Consider the following 13,973-nt stretch of genomic DNA (forward strand, 5'->3'; position numbering starts at 1 on the left):
CCCTCTCTCTGCACCCCCCACCCCCAGTCTCACTCTGTCTGTCTCTCAAAAATAACATTAAAAATTAAAAAAAAATACACATGAGATAGAAGACAAATTTTACTTTATATATATATTTTAAAATATATACAAATATTGTCTCAGAACTATTTATTTAATAATTTCCCCCACGATGTGCATCATGAAACATCACAGTTCTCTCAGTCATTTGTCATTTCTACTGGTTTTTGTCTCCAGCATCACCTGCCCAGTGAGACTTCACTGGTATCCCTACCTAAAATTCAATTTCACTTGCCCCTTCAACAAACACACATGTACTTTCTACACACTTTCTTCACTATTGTCTCTCCAGAGCACCGATCACCATCTAATATGTTTTACTTTTCAATTCATTTACTGCTTTCTCCTCAGATATACCTAAACTCCACGGGAACAGTGTTGTTGTTGTTGTTTTGTCCTGTATTGCAAAATCACCAAACCTTAAAACAAAAACAGAATTCAGTAGGTGTTCAAAAGATGTAAAACTGTACTGAGTTGATTGTCTGCATGCCTGTTACCACTCTCATGTAAACTGTCTTTGTTACTGTTTATAATCAATTGATATTTTATATCAATCCCTTCACCTTGTCTTCATTGAGAATACCTTGGATTTGAGTGTTTGATCTTCCAGATACATTTGAGAATTAGCTTTCCTAACATAAAAAAAAAATCCTGTTTGGTGGGTTCATATTTAATTAACATACCACCTTGGAAGAAACTGAAATCTTTCTTTATATTGAGCCTTCTTCTCCACAAACATTATTTGTCTCTCTTTGGTTAGATCTTGTTTAATTGCATTCAAAAACATTTTGTAATTTTGTACATAAAGTTCTTGCATGCATTTTGCTATTTCCTAACTTCATTGTATACTCAATGCTATTATGAATGATAATTTTTAAAATTAGAAATTGCCATGATGGGGAAAAAATGGAAACATACCCTCACTTTAGAACAGTTGCTTTCAATTCTTCTGCACATTAGAAATACCTAATTTGTTAAAAACAAACAACGATAGCAACAAAAACATAAAAACTGCAAAAATGTGGGCCCTTATCCAACACCAACTAACTCAGAATCTCTGGGGGTAGATTCGGGTATTTGTAGTATTTTAATTTTACCCTAAGTGACTCTAATATGCAGCCAGTGTTGAAATACACTGTTTTGGAAGAGTACAACCCAGGAAAGCCACCTGTAGTATTTAAAAGAACATATTAACAGACAAAACTATTGGGTGATAATATGTCTAAGACCCACACTTTAATTTTTATATGTTCTTGGATTTAGAGCCTCCATATTTCATGGCTAATGAAAAGGCCAAACATTATATTTCAGTATTAACTTCCCATAAGGATCTTTAAGTGTATACAAACAAACAGAATCTCATTTTAGTTTTCAATTTTTTTTAAGGAGAAAAATATTTTGAAGATGTGCAAACCAAAGTCACTAGCTAGTGTACAATGGGAAACAAAAACTAAGTGTCCCAAACAACACAATATCCATCGGGGGGGGGGGGGGAGAAGCAAACTTGCGTGGGCTAAATGATTTTAAAAATATCCAAATTCTTAGAAAGTCTATTAATATAATCCACATAAGTCAAAGTTTATATTATTCAAAATATAGCAATAAAAGAAGATTCTCTGGATAATAGGGTCTATATAATTTCAGCTAAAAACAAAAACAAAAACAAAAACATGAAGAGTTATGACAGAGAAAAGAAAGAAAAAATTGCAAACTAACACTGGACACAAATATAAACAGAATATGCTGATAGGAATTCCCCCCCAGCAAGACAACTCCCTTTGTTTTCTTTTTTTTAAGTTTATTTATTTTGAGAGAGACACAGAGAGTGTGAGTGGAGGAGGGGCAAAGAGAGAGGGAGAGAGAGAATCCCAAGCAGGTTCTATGCTGCCAGTGCAGAGCCTGATGTGGGGCTTGAACCCATGAACTGGGAGATCATGACCTGAGCTGCAACCAAGAGTCTGACTCTGAACTGACTGAGCCACCCACGCGCCCTGACAACTCCTTTTCCTTTAGGAATATTTACAGAAAATCTTTTTGAGTATAACATATGATATGTGCCCCTCTCCATAGCCAGATGGGGATAAAGAGATCTTTGAATTACTATGATGAAAGTTGAGGAATTTTTAGTTTCTTGGGACAACCTGGTGAATCATGGAGAGAAGAGTCCCAAGAACATAGTAGAAAGCCAGAAGGAGTCCAAGGAAGGAGGCTCACAAGATGTGACTGGCCCTGTCAGAAAAATAAGAGAATGACCACATAAAGTAGAAAGGAGAGATGAGGGTTAAAGAAAACTATGGGTTAGAGTCCTTATCTATTTTCTTTCATTTTAAATTGTAAAAAGAACGTGACCTCCATTTGGCTGGAAGACACAAATGACACCTGGGTTCCACACACATGACAGCACTGCTAGGTAGTCTGGAAATAAATTTCTGCTGACGTCAAAGATCTCAATCCAGTATTCTTAAATCAGAGCACTTAAGAGTTGGCTTTTGTAGGGGAGAGGATAGATTAAAATGTAGGATAAAGGTCATTCTAGAGCATAGTCTTCAAATTAGGATACACATACTGTGGGTTATAGAAAGCCTTTACATAGGGGCTATGCATGGGCATACATATTAAGACAATATTCAAATTTCTATTTTTCATATTTACATCTTAACAAATACAATCACTGTCTAGGTCTCTTGTTGGTTCTCTGTTCCCCCTTTTCCCTTCACAATTTCTCTTCTCTTTGTCTACAAAAGAAAAGCATTTTTTTTTCTCCAGCCTGTCAAACACTTTCTGTGCTGCATGGTGGTGGGATGAAAAACTTCTAAGGAACAAAGTGACAATTCCAATTATTAATGCTGAGAGGCTTTAATGAAGACATCAAAAACCTGTGGCCGCCTTTGAGTCTTTCCACATCTTTTACATATTAATATTCAGGACATAGGGCAGTGTTTGAAATAGGTAATGTTGGTCTGTTGAGATAGTCTGAATTCAAGAGAATTCAGAGAATTCAGGTGGGATTTATGCCACTTTTCCCTTAACTACTTATCCTTGCCCTTCCAATTACTGTGGTCAAAGAATTCACTACAATTGAGGGAGATTTATTTGAGAATTTTGGCAAAAAAGGACAGAAATATCTGTATCTGTATCTGTATAATGTTTAAATTACTCTGTCTTCTAAAAATATAATTTATAAAATTTCAGGACTCTGTAAATAAAACTACTAATTTTTTGTTACAAAAGAGGAGTATTAGTAAAATGTAAATAAAACTAAAAATATCATGTAGTCATCTTACCTTGGAAGGCTCACCCAAAATAGCTTTTTGTCAGTGTAAAAGTTAGAAATTCTATATGATAGGAAAGACTGTAATATCTGTTGCACTATTGATCGTTTAAAAATATTAGATGCCAAGCCTATTGTTGCAATTAAATTGGTTTTTCCTATTCACACAGCACTGTACTTTGTAGAGATCAGATAGTAGCAGGGAACATTGTTTAATACTATTTGACAAAAATTGCTGTAAATAAAAGATATATATACCTTTTACTGAGTACTGAGGATCCAGGGATATTTTTAGTCATTATCTGTTAATAATATAGAAGAAAGAAAACTATAGAGAGAAGAAAATCAGAATTAAAAATGATGGTGTGGTAGGCAATTCTTATCAAATAATATCCCACTTAAGAGATTTTCAGAGGGGCGCCTGGGTGGCTTGGTCGGTTAAGCGTCCGACTTCAGCTCAGGTCATGATCTCATGGTCCGTGAGTTCGAGCCCCGCGTCGGGCTCTGTGCTGACAGCTCAGAGCCTGGAGCCTGTTTCAGATTCTGTGTCTCCCTCTCTCTCTGCTCCTCCCCTGTTCATGCTCTGTCTCTTTCTGTCTCAAAAATAAATGACGTTAAAAAAAAAAAAAAGAGATTTTCAGAACATTAATCAGTGTTATTCGAGTTGATTCTGGCTAGATGGGCAATGAACAGGTGCAATAATGTTTTATTGCTCATTCTTGCCCTTTAAACCTTATTTTATTTTGGACTTGTTATTTTTTTGAACAATCTCTTTATGTGTCATCTGGGAACTTTAGTAAGTATGAAAAACAATAAATTCCAATATAATCTTATAATAAATAGAATAAGGTAATGCGAGAACCTAAGTAGAACTGAATGAAAAAACTAAATGTTGATGATGGTATCATGCAGGCACTCATAGCAGCTAGTGAATGAAGTAAAGCAGAATTAGGGGAAAAACTGCAGAATGCTGTTAGAAACTTTAGTTAAGACCTGAGTTTTATATTTAAGGAGAGGAAAGTAAGTGTAGGGAATATAAATTTATTGGTTTTTTTTCTAAGCTGAATAAATCAAAAGGGAAAAAAAGTGACTGTGTTCAATTTCTATGTCCAATCAGAGCACTAAAAATAAGTCAAACAGCTGAATGAAGAACGTTGACACAGCAACAATAAACATGTGAGTGTCTTCATTCTTTGACACTTGATACATTCATGGGTCTGTACACTCTTATTCTCAATTCCAAAATCCAAAACCTTCTGAAAGCCAAATCAGTTCTATCATTTATTTGAGAACAAAACTTCATATGAACAGATGTAAGGCTATTTATGGTCATTACCTTACTAAGTAGGTTATGTTATGTTTCAGTGAACATGCAGTAATAGGCTTGATTATAGCCCTAGACTCAGCTGAGAATGTTATGTAATATATGGTGTATGTACGCATAAACATTCTAATATCTCAAAATTCTGAAAGTCTAAACATATCTGCCCCAACAGGATTTAGACAAGAAATTGTTGACCTGTTCAGGTTATTAATGCAAAATAAATGATAGGAATCATTATCTATCTTTCTATACTGAAAAGCCCTCTGATGAGGGTTTCCCTAAGATGATAAATGAGACTGACTCACCAGTTCGGTTCACTGCAGCCATCCTATGGTGGAGTTCATTGGAACCTCAGAAGGATGACACTAAAAACTTTTCACCAGAAGGAAACCTGAAAACATCACTTTTCTATTTCTTTGGGTGTGCTTTGGATTTCCAAAACAATGTGGAAAAAAAAACTGTTACTATATGTATGAGTTTCTGCAAATTGAACTTTCAAAATATTTGAACACCAGCATGAGGAAAATACGTTACCTGGAACATGAGCATGATATGTTCATTCACTCACCTAATAACTACTGTGGAATGCTTCAAGTATGTTCCGTGCTTCTAGGTGCTAGAAACGTAGTAGGGACAATGACATTTGCTTATTGTTATTATTATTATTACTATTACTGTTATTATTGGCCCATGCCACATGTTTTGAGCTGCTTTCTTCCATCTAGAGAATTTCCTATGTGAAGAAACACTTCTCAAGTTAGAAACTTGAAACTCACTTTTCTTGACACCCTTGATCTGGGGATCAGCCATGTGACCTAGAATTTGCTAATCTGGTGCACTCACTCGGGTCTTTGGTCCTGAGATAAACAAATAGAGTAAGCAAGAGTCAAAGGGGAACTCATTGAGTGTCTTTCCTGTTAAATCAGAGCCCATAGTTAAGGAGTTGAGCGTCTAGGGATAGCATGTGACCACCACATACACTGCGTTAACTCAGCTGGTGGTGGAGGCAGGTGGTTTGTTGAACCATCCCTGAGGTGAGGTTTTGGCAGAAAGAGAAGGAAAGTAATGTGGCTGAACTGATTCAAGAAGAATTTAGAGGAAATGAAGTCTGAAGAATAGCCCGGGGTAAGCAGATGTGAGTTTGTAGACCATATTAAGGACTACTATATATGGAATGACATTTGAGTTTTGGTTCAGCCCATTTTACAAAGTCCTTAGAAGAACTCTAACAACAGAAGCCCATTAGTTAACATGACAAGTTAGTTTGGCTTTTGTGTTTTTATGGTTAGTGAAACTTTAAAATAGTTTTTGCGATCCTGGGAAGATGGCGGCATAGGAGGACGCTGGGCTTGCCGTGCATCCTGCTGATCACTTAGATTCCACCTACACATGCCTAAATACCACCAGAAGACTAGCAGAACAGAGTCTCCAGAGCCAAGCGCAGACTAGAGGCCCATGGAAGAGGGTAGGAAGGGCGGAGAGGTGGTGCACGCTACACGGACTGGCGGGAGGGAGCCGGGGCGGAGGGTGGCCTGCTGGCCAAGCAAAGCCCCGGAGTATGGCTGGCAAAAGCGGAAAGGCCAGAGGGAGTGTGTTCAGACAGCAAGTGGGACATAACATATGGAAGGTTATAAGTTAACAGCTCTGCTGGGAGAACGGGAAGGCTGGAGGACAACTGGAGGGAGAGCTGTTGAGTCCCGGAGGACAGAGCTCAGCTTGGCAGGGAACAAAGGCGCTAGCCAGCTCCATCTCCCTTGCCTATCCCCCAGCCAAAATCCCAAAGGGAACCAGTTCCTGCCAGGGAACTTGCTTGCACCATGCAAACACCCAATGCTGTGCTTCTGTGGATCCGTCCCTCTGGCGGGTCTGACTCCCTCCCAGTGCCTCTGGGCCCCTCCCAAAGCAGATCTCCAAAGGAAAAGCAAGCTGAGCCTGCCCCCCCTGCCCCTGTGCACCTTGCGATCCAACCCAGCTAATATGCCAGATCCCCAGTACCACAATCCTGGCAGTGTTCAAGTAGCCCAGACAGGGCATGCCAACCCACAGTAAATCCTGCCCCTAGGAGAGGGGAAGAGAAGGCACACCACTCTGACTGTGGCCCCAGCGGTGGGCTGGGGGCAGACATCAGGTCTGACTGTGGCCCCGCCCACCAACAGAAGTTATTCAAGACAGCACAGGGGAAGTGCCCCACAGTTCCGCACCACTCCAGGGACTATCCAAAATGACGAAATGGAAGAATTCCCCTCAGAAAAATGTCCAGGAAATAACAACAGCTAACGAACTGATCAAAAATTATTTAAACAATATAACAGAAAATGAATTTAGAATAATAGTCATAAAATTAATCGCTGGGCTTGAAAACAGTATACAGGACAGCAGAGAATCTCTTGCTACAGAGATCAAGGGACTAAGGAACAGTCAGGAGGAGCTAAAAAATGCTATCAATGAGCTGCAAAATAAAATGGAGATGACCACAGCTTGGATTGAAGAGACAGAGGAGAGAATAGGTGAACTAGAAGATAAAATTATGGAAAAAGAAGAAGCTGAGAAAAAGAGAGATAAAAAAATCCAGGAGCATGAGGGGAAAATTAGAGAACTAAGTGATGCACTAAAGAGAAATAATATATGCATAAGTGGTATCCCAGAGGAGGAAGAGAGAGGGAAAGGTACTGAAGGTGTACTTGAAGAAATAATAGCTTAGAACTTCCCGGATCTGGGGAAGGAAAAAGGCATTGAAATCCAAGAGGCACAGAGAACTCCCATCAGACGTAACTTGAATCGATCTTCTGCACAACGTATCATAGGGAAACTGGCAAAATACAAGGATAAAGAGAAAATTTTGAAAACAGCTAGAGATAAACGTGTTCTAACATATAAAGGGAGACCTATAAGGCTCGTGACGGATCTCTCTACTGAAAGTTGGCAGGCCAGAAAGGAATGGCAGGAAATCTTCAATGTGATGAACAGAAAAAATATGCAGCCAAGAATTCTGTATCCAGCAAGTCTGTCATTTAGAATAGAAGGAGAGATAAAGGTCTTCCCAAACAAACAAAAACTGAAGGAATTCATCACCACTAAACCAGCCCTACAAGAGATCCTAAGGGGGATCCTGTGAGACAAAGTAACAGAGACATTGCTACAAGCATGAAACCTATGGACATCACAATGACTCTAGACCCTATCTTTCTATAATAACACTGACTGTAAATGGACTAAATGCGCCAACCAAAAGACATAGGGTATCAGAATGGATAAAAAAACAAGACCCATCTATTTGCTGTCTACAAGAGACTCATTTTAGACCTGAGGACACCTTTAGATTGAGAGTGAGGGGATGGAGAACTATTTATCATGCCACTGGAAGTCACAAGAAAGCTGGAGTAGCCATACTTATATCAGACAAACTAGACTTTAAATTAAAGGCTGTAACAAGAGATGAAGAAGGGCATTATATAATAATCACAGGGTCTATCCATCAGGAAGAGCTAACAGTTATAAATGTCTATGCGCCGAATACAGGAGCCCCCAAATATGTAAAAGAATTACTCACAAACATAAGCAACCTTATTGATAAGAATGTGGTAATTGCAGGGGACTTTAACACTCCCCTTACAGAAATGGATAGATCATCTAGACACATGGTCAATAAAGAAACAAGGGCCCTGAATGACACATTGGATCAGATGGACTTGACACATATACTTAGAACTCTGCATCCCAAAGCAACAGAATATACTTTCTTCTCCAGTGCACATGGAACATTCTCCAAGATAGATCACATACCAGGCCACAAAACAGCCCTTCATAAGTATACAAGATTGAAATCATACCATGCATACTTTCAGGCCACAATGCTATGAAGCTTGAAATCAACCACAGAAAAAAGTCTGGAAAACCTTCAAAAGCATGGAGGTTAAAGAACACCCTACTAAAGACTGAATGGGTCCACCAGGCAATTAGAGAAGAAATTAAAAAATATATGGAAACAAACGAAAATGAAAATACAACAATCCAAACGCTTTGGGATGCAGCGAAGTCAGTCCTGAGAGGAAAATACATTGCCATCCAGGCCTATCTCAAGAAACAAGAAAAATCCCAAATAAAAATCTAACAGCACACCTAAAGGAAATAGAAGCAGAACAGCAAAGACAGCCTAAACCCAGCAGAAGACGAGAAATAATAAAGATCAGAACAGAAATAAACAATATAGAATCTAAAAAACTGTAGAGCAGATCAATGAAACCAAGAGTTGGTTTTTTGAAAAAATGAACAAAATTGACAAACCTCTAGCCAGGCTTCTCAAAAAGAAAAGGGAGATGACCCAAGTAGATAAAATCATGAATGAAAATGGAATGATTACAACCAATCCCTCAGAGATACAAGCAATTATCAGGGAATACTATGAAAAATCATATGCCAACAAACTGGACAACCTGGAAGAAATGGACAAATTCCTAAACACCCACACTCTTCCAAAACTCAATCAGGAGGAAATAGAAAGCTTGAACAGACCCATAACCAGCGAAGAAATTGAATCGGTTATCAAAAATCTCCCAACAAATAAGAGTCCAGGACCAGATGGCTTCCCAGGGGAGTTCTACCAGACATTTAAAGCAGAGATAATACCTATCCTTCTCAAGCTATTCCAAGAAATAGAAAGGGAAGGAAAACTTCCAGACTCATTCTATGAAGCCAGTATTACTTTGATCCCTAAACCAGACAGAGACCCAGTAAAAAAAGAGAACTACAGGCCAATATCCCTGATGAATATGGATGCAAAAATTCTCAATAAGATACTAGCAAATCGAATTCAACACCATATAAAAAGAATTATTCACCATGATCAAGTGGGATTCATTCCTGGGATGCAGGGCTGGTTCAACATTCGCAAATCAATCAACGTGATATATCACATTAATAAAAGAAAAGATAAGAACCATATGATCCTGTCAATCGATGCAGAAAAGGCCTTTGACAAAATTCAGCAACCTTTCTTAACAAAAACCCCCGAGAAAATCGGGATAGAAGGAACATACTTAAACATCATAAAAGCCATTTATGAAAAGCCCACAGCTAACATCATCCTCAACGGGGAAAAACTGAGAGCTTTTTCCCTGAGATCAGGAACACGACAGGGATGTCCACTTTCACCGCTGTTGTTTAACATAGTGTTGGAAGTGCTAGCATCAGCAATCAGACAACAAAAGGAAATCAAAGGCATCAAAATTGGCAAAAATGAAGTTAAGCTTTCACTTTTTGCAGATGACATATTATACATGGAAAATCCGATAGACTCCACCAAAAGTCTGCTAGAACTGATACAGGAATTCAGCAAAGTTGCAGGATACAAAATCAATGTACAGAAATCAGTTGCATTCTTATACACTAACAATGAAGCAACAGAAAGACAAATAAAGAAACTGATCCCATTCACAATTGCACCAAGAAACATAAAATACCTAGGAATAAATCTAACCCAAGATGTAAAAGATCTGTATGCTGAAAACTATAGAAAGCTTATGAAGGAAATTGAAGAAGATTTAAAGAAATGGAAAGACATTCCCTGCTCATGGATTGGAAGAATAAATATTGTCAAAATGTCAATACTACCCAAAGCTATCTACACATTCAATGCAATCCCAATCAAAATTGCACCAGCATTCTTCTCGAAACTAGAACAAGCAATCCTAAAATTCGTATGGAACCACAAAAGGCCCCGAATAGCCAAAGGAATTTTGAAGAAGAAGACCAAAGCAGGAGGCATCACAATCCCAGACTTTAGCCTCTACTACAAAGCTGTCATCATCAAGACAGCATGGTATTGGCACAAAAACAAACACATAGACCAATGGAATAGAATAGAAACCCCAGAACTAGGCCCACAAATGTATGGCCAACTCATTTTTGACAAAACAGGAAAGAACATCCAATGGAAAAAAGACAGCCTCTTTAACAAATGGTGCTGGGAGAACTGGACAGCAACATGCAGAAGGTTGAAACTAGACCACTTTCTCACACCATCCACAAAAATAAAATCAAAATGGATAAAGGACCTGAATGTGAGACAGGAAACCATCAAAACCATAGAGGAGAAAGCAGGAAAAGACCTCTCTGACCTCAGCCGTAGCAATCTCTTACTCGACACATCCCCAAAGGCAAGGGAATTATAAGCAAAAGTGAATTACTGGGACCTTATGAAGACAAAAAGCTTCTGCACAGCAAAGGAAACAACCAACAAAACTAAAAGGCAACCAACGGAATGGGAAAAGATATTTGCAAATGACATATCGGACAAAGGGCTAGTATCCAAAATCTATAAAGAGCTCACCAAACTCCACACCCGAAAAACAAATAACCCAGTGAAGAAATGGGCAGAAAACATGAATAGACACTTCTCTAAAGAAGACATCTGGATGGCCAACAGGCACATGAAAAAATGCTCAACATCACTCCTCATCAGGGAAATACAAATCAAAACCACACTCAGATATCACCTCACGCCAGTCAGAGTGGCCAAAATGAACAAATCAGGAGACTATAGATGCTGGAGAGGATGTGGAGAAACGGGAACCCTCTTGCACTGTTGGTGGGAATGCAAATTGGTGCAGCCACTCTGGAAAACAGTGTGGAGGTTCCTCAGAAAATTAAAAATAGACCTACCCTATGATCCAGCAATAGCACTGCTAGGAATTTACCCAAGGGATACAGGAGTACTAATGCATAGGGGCACTTGTACCCCAATGTTTATAGCAGCACTCTCAACAATAGCCAAATTATGGAAAGAGCCTAAATGTCCATCAACTGATGAATGGATAAAGAAATTATGGTTTATATACACAATGGAGTACTACGTGGCAATGAGAAAGAATCAAATATGGCCCTTTGTAGCAACGTGGATGGAACTGGAGAGTGTTATGCTAAGTGAAATAAGACATACAGAGAAAGATACCATATGTTTTCACTCTTAGGTGGATCCTGAGAAACTTAACAGAAACCCATGGGGAAGGTGAAGGAAAAAAAAAAAGGAGGTTAGAGTGGGAGAGAGCCAAAGCATAAGAGACTCTTAAAAACTGAGAACTAACTGAGGGTTGGTGGGGGTGGGAGGGAGGGGAGGGTGGGTGATGAGTATTGAGGAGGGCACCTTTTGGGATGAGCACTGGGTGTTGTATGGATATCAATTTGACAATAAACTTCATATATTGAAAAAAATAGTTTTTGTGTTAAAATAAAGAGTTATATGGTAGGATGCAAATTTTGCATGAATTTTAAAGTTATTACAGGAGGCTCTAAAGATGGTTTAAATCTGTGGACAATGAGAGTAAGTTTCCCAACTTCCTTTTGGTACAGGTTTCATGTAAATATCTTCTACAGTTAGGTAATACTTAGTGTCAAAAGTTTGACATCTATACTGATAAGCAATGTACTATCAGAAGAGTGAATTAAAATCTGAATTAATTGGACATTTATAAGGATTCACTCTTCTAGTTAAAACAATGTGGTTTAGTGAAAGACGATGAACTTTCAAATCACTTAGTCCTGGTTTCAGCTTTTGTTTTGCCCTTTGGTATCCACATGACCATTAAAAATTTACTTTAAGGCTCAGTACTTTATTTCTTTATCTGTAAAAGAAGGGAAAATAATACAAAATTGTTATAAATATTAAATTTGGCATTACCTCTAAGGAACAAATTAGGATGCTTCCTATAAATTACACAATTATATGTGTTAATTTTCTTTTAAAAAATTTTTTACATTTTTGTTTGTCTCACAGCACAGCTCAACAGCTGCCAGAGAAGTTCCAAGGAGAAAAAGGTGCTTAGAATAATACTTATACTTAACCACAAAAATAAAAACAAAAACGCTGTTTAATAAGAAACCTTTCTGTGACTTTCCCTATCATAATATATCTTGAGAGCTTCATGTCTGTTGATAAAAACCCATAGGTTTTGAATGTGTGTTGAACTTGGCATCATATTAGTGCTCCCTATCTCTCCAAAGCACCTGGAGATATAAAAGCTGATCGGACTAAATCAACACATGTCCTTCACCCGAACATAGTGTGGGAATGAACTTGAGATATTGACTTTTAATACAACTGGTAGGGAAGTTTAGCAGACATTGTAATTTTCTGGAAAATACCAGTGAGAGAAAAGCTCAGAAGCTAACATCAAGGACACATAGTACTTCAAAACAAATTAGGAAATACATATTTGGATACATGTTGGCCGTCCAGTGCTTTGGCCAACTAGAAACCAATAAAAGATACAACTCTTAGGAATCTAATGGGTCCACAAAGATATTTGTAGAGATGAGGTCACAATCAGAAATGTAAAAAATTCGGGGTGCCTGGGTGGCTCAGTCACTTGGACATCCAACTTCGACTCAGTTCATGATCTCATGGTTTGTGGGTTCGAGCCCCACGTTGGGCTCTGTACTGACAGCTCAGAGCGTGGAGCCTGTTTCAGATTCTGTGTCTCCCCCTCTGTCTGCCCTCCCCTGCTCATGCTCTGTATCTCTCTGTCTCTCAATAATAAATAAATGTCAAAAAACTTTTTAAAAAGAAATGTAAAAAATTAAAATTTCATTGTACAATGAAACAATAACAACTATGTAAACTATTTCATTGCTATAGGGAAAATATGAGGGACTATAAATAAAGAGGATGTTGGATAAAACACTATGATCAGTAGACTTTTCCCATTGAATGGAGAATACTACTGGCATAAGGAAGATTTGAGGGAAAGACATGGACTTCATTAATGGACCTAAAGGGTGCCGACAGCACCTTAGCACAAAACAGCACTAGGGAGATACTGATGGTGGTCTTGGGGCATGAACATCCAATAGGCATGGCAACCTTGTGTTGCATTAAGTAATAAAGTATAAGTATGAGCTTATTTTGCAGGGCAGGATTTATAATATATTGGTGTCATTGCATGTAGAGATTCAAATTCTGGTCTTCCACTTACCTGTTAGTTTAGTCTTGGGTAAAGACTCTTCATCTGTAAGGTGGAAATAATTCCTATTTCATGCAACATATGAAAAAAATGAATACATTTCTTGGTACATAGTGGATACTTGAAATAATATTATTAGTATTACTATTTTGTTATTGGTATTATTTTTAAAAGTCAGTATGAACTTCTTTTCATAATCCCACATACAAATTTAGATAACTTTCAATCTCTTTCTGAAACTTTAAAATAATAGATATTGTTAAATGATATTGTTTTCTATCCATTTTTCAGGAATGAGGAAGATGTTCACAATCAGGATAGCCTATTGCCATATTATTCACTGTTTTTACTTCTAACTAAA

This window comes from Prionailurus bengalensis, chromosome A2 (genome assembly GCF_016509475.1).
Source record: "Prionailurus bengalensis isolate Pbe53 chromosome A2, Fcat_Pben_1.1_paternal_pri, whole genome shotgun sequence".
Classification (NCBI taxonomy): Eukaryota; Metazoa; Chordata; class Mammalia; order Carnivora; family Felidae; genus Prionailurus; species Prionailurus bengalensis.